The sequence below is a fragment of the Ixodes scapularis genome, unplaced genomic scaffold (genome assembly GCF_016920785.2).
Source record: "Ixodes scapularis isolate PalLabHiFi unplaced genomic scaffold, ASM1692078v2 PGA_scaffold13__105_contigs__length_92229423, whole genome shotgun sequence".
Classification (NCBI taxonomy): Eukaryota; Metazoa; Arthropoda; class Arachnida; order Ixodida; family Ixodidae; genus Ixodes; species Ixodes scapularis.
The window spans coordinates 62,398,726-62,407,544 of record NW_024609839.1 but is presented as its reverse complement, the minus strand read 5'-3'; the positions used below and the strand labels follow the sequence as shown (position 1 = coordinate 62,407,544).

Genomic DNA, 8,819 nt, shown 5'->3' with positions numbered 1-8,819 from the left:
TTTCTTCTTTTGAGAGAAACGACTCGTTCCCGAACTGTGTGCTTACTTTTTCTCCGTCGTGGTTCAGCTTTCGAAGATGTTAAAAGATATGTAGACATCGAAAGCTTCGGAGAAAAGTGCCGGTTTTGGGTGTGTGGCGAGGAGGGGCAACTCTCTCCGAAGATAAAAAGGATTTTCGTTTTTCTTCTCGTTTCATTTTCACGTTTTTGGTGGGTCCGACGTCGGAATTTCGGGAGATAAGGGCCTCGTCTACTCCAAAGTTCTCCACCGGTGCCACACTGGATTCTGCGACTTTGGCCATTCAACTTGAGCATTCGTCGGTCGGTAAGTGCCACTACTAGGTAATGCACGTTTTTGACAAGACTCGTGCTTTGTTTGTTTTTGTTCATTTAGTTCGTTTAAAAGTTTGGTACGATTTTGCTACTAACCGAAAGACCAAAACTGTAAACAAATATATTTTTTTTCTTTATTTTTCTGTTGAACTGTAGCTCATCTGTCACCTTTACACACTTCTACATTTATTCAATAGTTGTTCGTCGACGGCAGTTGTCATATGATTATGCCTTTGCATAATTTTAAGAACTTGGTGATGTCAGAAAAGGATATTCTTGCTTTGTTCGGTATTTTATGCTCATACCGTTAGTATGTTTTGATGTTCTTTTCTCGGCTTTCCGTCTGCGTTGTGCCGCGACACCGTTGCTATCGGTGCACATCATCAATAAGTAAACAAACAAACCTGCCCGTAGACATGTGCGTACGGCATTCACACTTCGTCTCTGAAACGTTTGACGGGAGAGTCGCTTTGTGCGCAGTTACGGTTAGCGCGAATTGTAGAACTGCCACGGAAGCGGCTGTCACTGGAAATGAGGGACAGCGTTCCAACGCAGCCGCACGCGTCGTGTAGTTCTCCCCCACCTAGCTCGCACCGCTGCGTTGTGTTGGTGTCGTTGTTTGCCCCCGTGCGTGCGACTGGTGCAATTGAACTGCGTAGAAATTTGTAATTAGGGATGCCGCGCATGCCGCGAACCTCCCGGTGGTCGGGATCGAAAGATTTCGAAAAGGTTCGAATTTGAAAAGTTCGCATCTTTCAAGCCCCGCTGAAATATTATTAAAAATAATAATAAGTACAATAATAAAGAAATATCGAAAACGTTAACGGTTTTGAAAGTTCGAGTTCGCAGAGTTCGAATTTCTTAACCGTTGCAGATTAAAAAAAAAAAAAAAAATCGGAAATTTCGATTTTTATTAAATTTTAGATTCGTAACAAAAAAAATTTTTTTTTTTTTTTTTTCATTGTACGAAGATGGTACGAGATCAGAAAGGCCGAAAGTTTGAAATCAAGTTCGAAGTCCTCGAATCTCACGAGCAGAGATCGAACTCGCCAGTTTCATATGCAGTTTTTTGACGGATTCATCTAAGAAGGAATCGCGAAATGTGCTACAAATTCCACTGAAAATGTTTTACATTTCTTTTAATGCGCTGAGTACTTCTTCCTTCTCAGCGTTCTCAGTACTGTGGTGGTACATACGACACTACCTGTAAACTACTCGTCATTTATCCCAACTCACGAAACAGGCCAAACTTTCACGGACAACTAAGGTTTTATGAACTGCGTGAACGGCGTGAAAGGTTTATCGAATATCCCCGAGACGATCCGGTGATCGTATTTTCTCTCTGTCTCTCTTTGCAAACTAGCAGTCCGTCCTATTTTCCCCCTGCCCTGCTCCTGTGGGTTACCATGCCAGTATTGAACCAGCTCGCCTGTCCACTTGCTTTAGAAAAACACACGACAAGCCTAGCGCAGAAAAATCCAAACTTCCCAAAAGTTTACTTTTTACTATTATTATTATTGGGGCGCTTATATGTCGGTGGGATGTCCCGTAGGATGGAGAAAACGCCGGACACGGGCACAGCACCCGACACAGCTCATGGCTGAGGAAAACGCGACCAGACAAAATTAGAGGGCGCTCCGACCCCCTAAGAAATAAGGCCCCTGTACTAAGAAACGGCTGATGGCACTGCCGGTGTCTGGATCTTATTTTCTTCGATGAATAAAGACGCTGGCCGCTCTAAAACGCAGCCGGTTCCTAACGATAGTGGTGTAAGCGCCGATCCAGCGTTCGCTGTACAGCGCGTTCGCTTTGCGCTCCTTGCGCGCCTTTCCGCGACCAACAGCTACCGAGGTACCGGGGGACTATCGTTGACAAACAACTAAGGTATTTCGGAGAGCGTCCCAGCTATACGTCACGGTTGAATTTCAAGTCTGCAGAGCATGCAGCGACCCTTTGGCCAGCCGGGTTGTGCACGGGCAGATTTGCGTAATACTCGTTACATTGTGATTCATTACCTTTTGGAATATAAACTTTTCCGAGTAATTTTGTAATAATTTGATGACATTTATTAGGAGGTCATCGCAAGTGTAATTTGATTACCTATGGAGTTACCAAAAATTACTTGTAGACTTTATCATCTTTCTCTCCTCGTCCCAATGGCGCCCTTTATGGGGACGAGTTCCCCACCAAGGAACCCTGGAACCAATAACCTTTCTTCTCAAGTAATCAAGTAATATAATTGACTACTTTTTAACCAGGAGTGCTTGTGATTGTATTCGATTACTGTTTTTTTGTTGTTTTTTGTTTTTTAAAGTGACGTGTACAAGAAAATAAAAACACTTATGGACAAGGACAGACGGCACAGTTCTTTTCTGGAAGCACTGTGCCGGCACTGCCGTCTGTTCTTGTCCACAGGTGTTTTTATTCTTTCTTTGATTCTTGGAAGCCGAACGAGAGAGGTACGAGGGTTCGATGAGGCCACCCCAAAATCATTCAGAGCTCTAAGCGCGAGTCGTTGGTGGCACGATCGGCTAAGTGAAACTCCTGCAGTTGTCATTCCACTCCACGCGTTCATATATTGGTGTTATTTATATGTATTGCCTAACTTGCCCTAAACCTTTGAGGGTTGAAACTTTGGTTCGAACTTCGTCCAATTTAGAAGGTCGAAGGTCGGAACTTTTGAACTTGCAGGTTGGAAAGTTCGAAAATAGTCGAATTTCTGGGCGCCAAGAAATCAAAAATTCGAAATCTTCAATTTTTTTTTTTTTTTTTTTTTTGTAATAAGTTTGACATTTCGAAGTTCGAAAAACACGTTAACGTCATATCTGTTTGTCGAAGTAATTCACTCGTGGCCCTTTCTAAATGGGCCCGGTTAATATACATACCCGCTGTACGAACTAACCTTTCGGGGACAAACTGGGTAAATACTAGGGCTGGCGCCGATTAGATATTTTAACGCGATTAATCGGCACCTTTTAGTCGATTAATTAACCGATTAATCGGGTTCGCTGATTTCATATGCATAATATATTAACGGGGACATGTTTCCAATTCTTGCCTTTTGCTGATTTTTGTTTTACTGTGTGATAAACGACGTGTATATATTTTCAATTTCAAGTTCGATGTGTTGTTGAGAACAACAGTCCAAAGAGGCTTCAGGCTTATTTTTCCACTTGTGGATGCAGAGAAGTTCGTGGATATAAGATACCCTCCGTCAGGAACGAGCTCACTTGCTTGTTCACAATAGTCACTGCTGCGCTAAACAGACACTCGCCTGGCGTTGAAGTCACGGCGTGAGGTATAATCTTCTCGCCTTCCTGTGGGTTGCAAACGTCGCCCCTGCAGCTTGCATTACATTTAAATTTCACCTAATGTTTACCCTTCATATTGGTGAACTCCTCCTCGTCTGTGAAGTGTCCAATACTGAAGCAAGTAAAAGTGGCGAAGGATACTCCGCGCCCCTTCCCTCTCAAGGAACTTATCAGTTAAAATGTAACGTTGCTCGTGTGTTCTCGACCCAACCAACTGCAGACGAGGTCAATCGTTAAAGGAAGGTAAAAAGCGGAAATAATTGTTTTGCCCCGAATACCTCAAGAAGATAGAAAGATAAAAATATTACTTTGTGCTTTCAAGTATCGCTGACTAGTTCTCCGCCGTTGCTGCTCGCAGTTTCGACTATTGTAGGCTCTGCAGTTTTCGGAGGGTGCCCGGCGATTTTCTTCGAAGGCATGGACGGCTTTTGGCGTGAGCCGAAGAAAGGAAACGTTGGGTCCTGCGGCTGCCAACATCCCGCTAACCATGGAAACGCCGTCCTCTTTCTTTGCGTTCTCGTCGGCGAACGGCTCGCCCGTCGACTTTGGAACGAACGAGAGCGCCGCTGGTGACCAACTTAGTGACTTTAGATACATAAAAATCATGAAAGAACTCACTTGACTACTCCAGAACTCTGTGAAAATCGGTGTTTTTCTTTTCTACTAGTTGAAGTTTGCTAATGTTTGTCTTGTTTTATTTCGGTTCGTCACAACTCAACCGATGAACTGGTTAAAAATTGTCGCAATTAAACCATTAATCGATTTATCGGAAGGTTAAACGATCGATCCCCCAGCCCTATTAAATACATGCATTGTTGTCTCGTCACTATGGACAAATGGGCGATTTTTGGAGGGAACGGAGTTTCCGATATTAACATACGAAGCTCTAAGCAGTGAGATGTGCTCGTTCCGCTGAGGGTGTGTCCACGTGCAAGAATGAGATATCCGGTGTAAAACCGGTATCCGGAAGAAAATTTTAATTTACGTTTTAAGTGACAAACGCTGCTTGGGGAAGGTGGAACAAGGTTTGGAAAATCACAGCGTGCGAAAACTCACTAGGTCACACCTAACCACCGAAGAGACCATGTGGTCCCACTGGAAACGAACAACAAGCACTGGACGAATGTCAGGTACTACTTTGTCGCCAACGTTTCTTGCGCTTCAAGCATCACCGACTAACCTCACAGAACGACGTGTTCTGCTGTCAAGCGGTCATTACGTAAACTCGCCACAAAGCGGCAGCTCTTGTCCTGTCAGCGAACAAACTTCGGCCGATTTCGAACGCTACCGGCGACCAACGCGTTGGGAGCAAGCCACGTAACAGCGTACACCGTTTGAATGTACTCCTCCTGTGCAGGAGCGATCACGTGCCCGGCTTCTTTGCTCCGTCCGATTGGCTTACAGGAGCTGGAGTTTTTGCTGCTCGCCAAGTCCCTCTTTGGGGTTCTTCGATGCAGCGTCCGTTGCCTTTGCGCTTCGACCTCCGGCAAAACTGTTTGAAAGTTACCTCTTCCCATCCGAGGGATGAGTGGAGATACCTGGTTGCTACATTTGGTTACACTGTAATGCTGAGTCATGTCCTAGTCGTCCCTTTTGAAATACCGCTGACTATTTTTTTTTTTATGTTTGTGATTAGAAAGATTTGAGAAACCATTTGAAGGTCGTTTAGTGTTTGTGTTACATACTGATGCATTGTCGCGTTCAGTGTATGAGTTAAAACAGTTCTTTATGCCTTTGTGGTCAGAACTAGGAAGGGAATGCGAAGTTGCTTTACAAATTCAGAAATAGTAGAGCTTCTGGAGTCTGCAGGCGCAGAAAGAGGTCGGATCAAGGCGTTTCAGGTCGCATTGATCTAGATATTATACGTTTGCTCGTTTTCACGCTACGCTGCTCATAGACCCATTGTCACGTGATTTCTTGCTACCAATCTCCTGTTCTGGTTGGAGTTCGCAAAGAATAGGAAAGGCGATAAGCGTCGCCTTTACAAAGGACCAAACAAGCGCAGATATATCGCGCCGAATCTTATGCGTTAAAAATAGACGTCAAAACCCAGAAAGCCACGTGATCGCGGTGTCCCCTCTTTCTAAATGTACCGTTAAGTGCGTCTGTTTAAACGTGCGATCGATAAATACAGATCGGCAAACGCAAATTCATACAACGCCAAAAGAAAAAAAGCGGGTTCTGCATTGCTTATCGATTTTGCAAACCACAACCTCGCCCCTCAAAAAACAAAACAAAATGCGACTCTCGAAAACCAAGGGCGCGATGCGTATATAGGTGACATACCGCAGGCCACTTCTCTAACCTTGCAGTACGAAATTCGTCCTGGCTCGCTCCTATTGTATTCGGTTGTTCATTTATTTATTTGTTTCGCGGAAGGGCCAACCATAAAATGCGAAAGGGGCGAAGTGAAGGCGTTATCTTATTGCTGTGTTGTGAACTGACCGCATCTATATCGTCCTCGGGCATTGTGAACTTTATTAATGTTATTATTATTATTATTATTATTGCGCTTAGGAGACCAACGTTCGGAGTATCACCTGGTGTATGCGCGCGCAGTGCGCAAAATGCAGATTCAATAATTATTAGGAGTGGGCTATCTTTCGGTGCCTAAGAAAATATAGAAAATCGAGCTAAAGACTTGGAGGACGCTTAAGCTTCGCCTTTAAGAGTGGAACGCGATAAACGTTATCGGCCCCCGTTCGCATCGCCTTGTCATTCGCCGAACAAGCGTGCCTTGCGTGTCTGGCTCGCAACCGATATGCGGCGACCATACGCATCACATGTCATGTTTTTTAGAGCGCAGCTCTTAGGGGCCCGTTTCCGGCTTGAGCGGCGTCGGCGTCGCCGTCGGCGTAACCGCGCAGGAAAATTCCCCGCTAAATGTAGTGGAAAATTTTCCCCGTTAAACCTAGCGGAAAAATTTCCCCGCTAAATCTAGCGGAAAAAATTCCCCGCTAAATCTAGCGGAAAAAGTTTTCTGGGGGGTCACGTGACCCCCCAAGGTCACATGACCCCCCCCCCCCCCCCCGCCCCGAGAACAGGTAACCCTCAGTACCCTTCCCTCCTCCTCCTCAAGAGCTGCTCTCCAATTCGGTGTTACAGGGAGTTGTAAACGGCTTTCATTTTTTTTATTAACTTTCATTCCACGCGTGACGTCACGTTTCAAGTAGTGAGCGTTGTGGGTTTTTTTAAACTCCCTCACGAGGTTTTTCTTTAATTCCCTCCAGGGAGGGGGGGGGGGGGGGGGGGTCGGTTGGGTCGGGTCGGGTCGGGTCGGGTCGGGGTCCAAGGGCCGGGGTCCAAGGGCCGGGGGTCCAAGGGCCGGGGGCGACGCAGCCAGGTTGCGGCCGTGTTTGCGGGAGGTATCGTATCGCGTTTCGCCTGTTCCCCCTATCGAACAATCAGGGATCGCGTCACGCCATTGACACCGGCATTTCTGCCACACCACCGAATCCGGCGTTTCTGCGACACGAGCTCCGAACGCTCTCGCGTTAGTATAAAGCGTCCACACTAAACCTAACAGGTGGAGACATGTTGGTATTCGTCCGTGGCGGTACAACTCGACACGTGCAACTAGGTCTTGCCAATCTGTAGATAGAGGTGACTATTTTTAGAGGTGGTAAACGGTGAGCATTTTACGATTATCTTCGAACGATTCGACGAACTTCAGATAAGGACGCATATTCGTACCGTTTCTTGAGGGAAGGGTTGAGTTACGGGCACATACGAGTTAAAATAGAAAAAAAAAAAAGAAAGGGTGTCGTGGTTTTCTTTTGTTTTCTTTCGTGGAGGCGCTTTTTTCTTACACTTTTTTTCTGGGAGGATTTGGTTAGTTCTCTGGTAGTCATTTTAAGTCTGGTACCTGAATGTTGCTTCTAATTGATTTTTTTTCTTACACAGAAACACACACACACAGAATAGAGACAGAGACGTTGAACACCGGACAGACAATCACAGAGAGACAAAACACGAAAGTTATGCTTGGTTTGCCCTAATGGCGCTGGATCCTTTGGTTTGCCCTGACCGACCGAGTCGAGCGTCAACGGCCAAAGCTCCACAGCGGAACGCCACTATCCCAACACAGATGGCGCGGGGCAACAAATAACCTCCTCAGGCAGGAAGAAGTCTCACGACAGGAATGCGCGCAGGTCTGCTCGCTCCATGCTGAGGAACCATGCTCCCTTTCATCTTAACGACGGACCGTAGGCGACCCTACGAGCCCTCTGAGCCTATCCGACGCAGCCTGAGTGTCACGTGACCTTTTGGGAGCTGCGCATGCGGTGCTTCGCAGTGTTGGATTGGCTCGAGTTGGCTCGTATAGTGTCCGGTGCGGTCCATCGTGAGGTGCGACGGGGCGTCTCTGCAGAACGCCCTCGTTTGCCGGCGTTACAGCAACCCGAGACTCTCGTCTTGAATTTCCTCCTGGGTCCGAGGGTCGGGGGGCGACGCGGCCGTATTTGCGCGATGTATCGTATCACCTTTCGCCTGTTTTTCGCGTTGCATTCCCCCCTCCCTCGCCCCTTCCACTCGCCTCACTCCGCCGAGTCATGGTCTGGTTGGTTTCGTATTGGACCGACCAATGGGAGGAAGGGTGTTTTCAGCTCAGTCGGTGCCGCTGAATTACAAGCTATATGTATTTTTTCTTCTCGATATTCTGTGTAGTTTTAACAATATCGCGACTCAGAGTTTGGTTTTGGGGCGTCTACGGCGAAACCGAAACTATCTTCTAGAGAGGGATGGCAACACTGATCGTCAGCTGTACGCTGGCTGTACGGCCGCGACATGACGTCGCGGTGGTGCTGCGGTACGCGTCGCCCAGTGTTGCTCGACTAAAAGCTAACCCGCTGGCCACCAGCTAAAGAGCAGTTGGTCGCATCTTTAAAAGGGAGGCACTCACTTGATCGAATGACGTTTTAGCGAACGCCCACGTTTCATCGAACGACACTTCAGCGAATAGTCGGACGCCGCGAAGCGGCGTTTTTGGGGTGGGCCAAGTGAGTTCATATTTTTGTAATGAGTTGCCGCAGACTGTCGCCGCGAAGCGGCGTAAAGCGCAGCGCGACGGATGGGTTAACGCGCGCCTTCGTTATTCGCTAAAACGACCATTCGCTCAAACGTCGCCGTTCGCTAAAATGTCATTCGCTCTTGTGATATGGACCCAAGAGTGGTAACT

The 8,819-nt window shown here is 46.9% G+C and overlaps 1 non-coding gene across 1 annotated transcript in view; it reads left to right on the top strand.

Annotated features, from left to right (window-relative positions):
- The window catches only part of LOC115326301, an 84,676-nt gene continuing 75,857 nt past the window's right edge, over positions 1–8,819 (top strand). The window contains exon 1 of the transcript XR_005718258.3: positions 1–324. This is a non-coding gene — a transcript (endochitinase A). The remainder of the gene's footprint in view (positions 325–8,819) is intronic.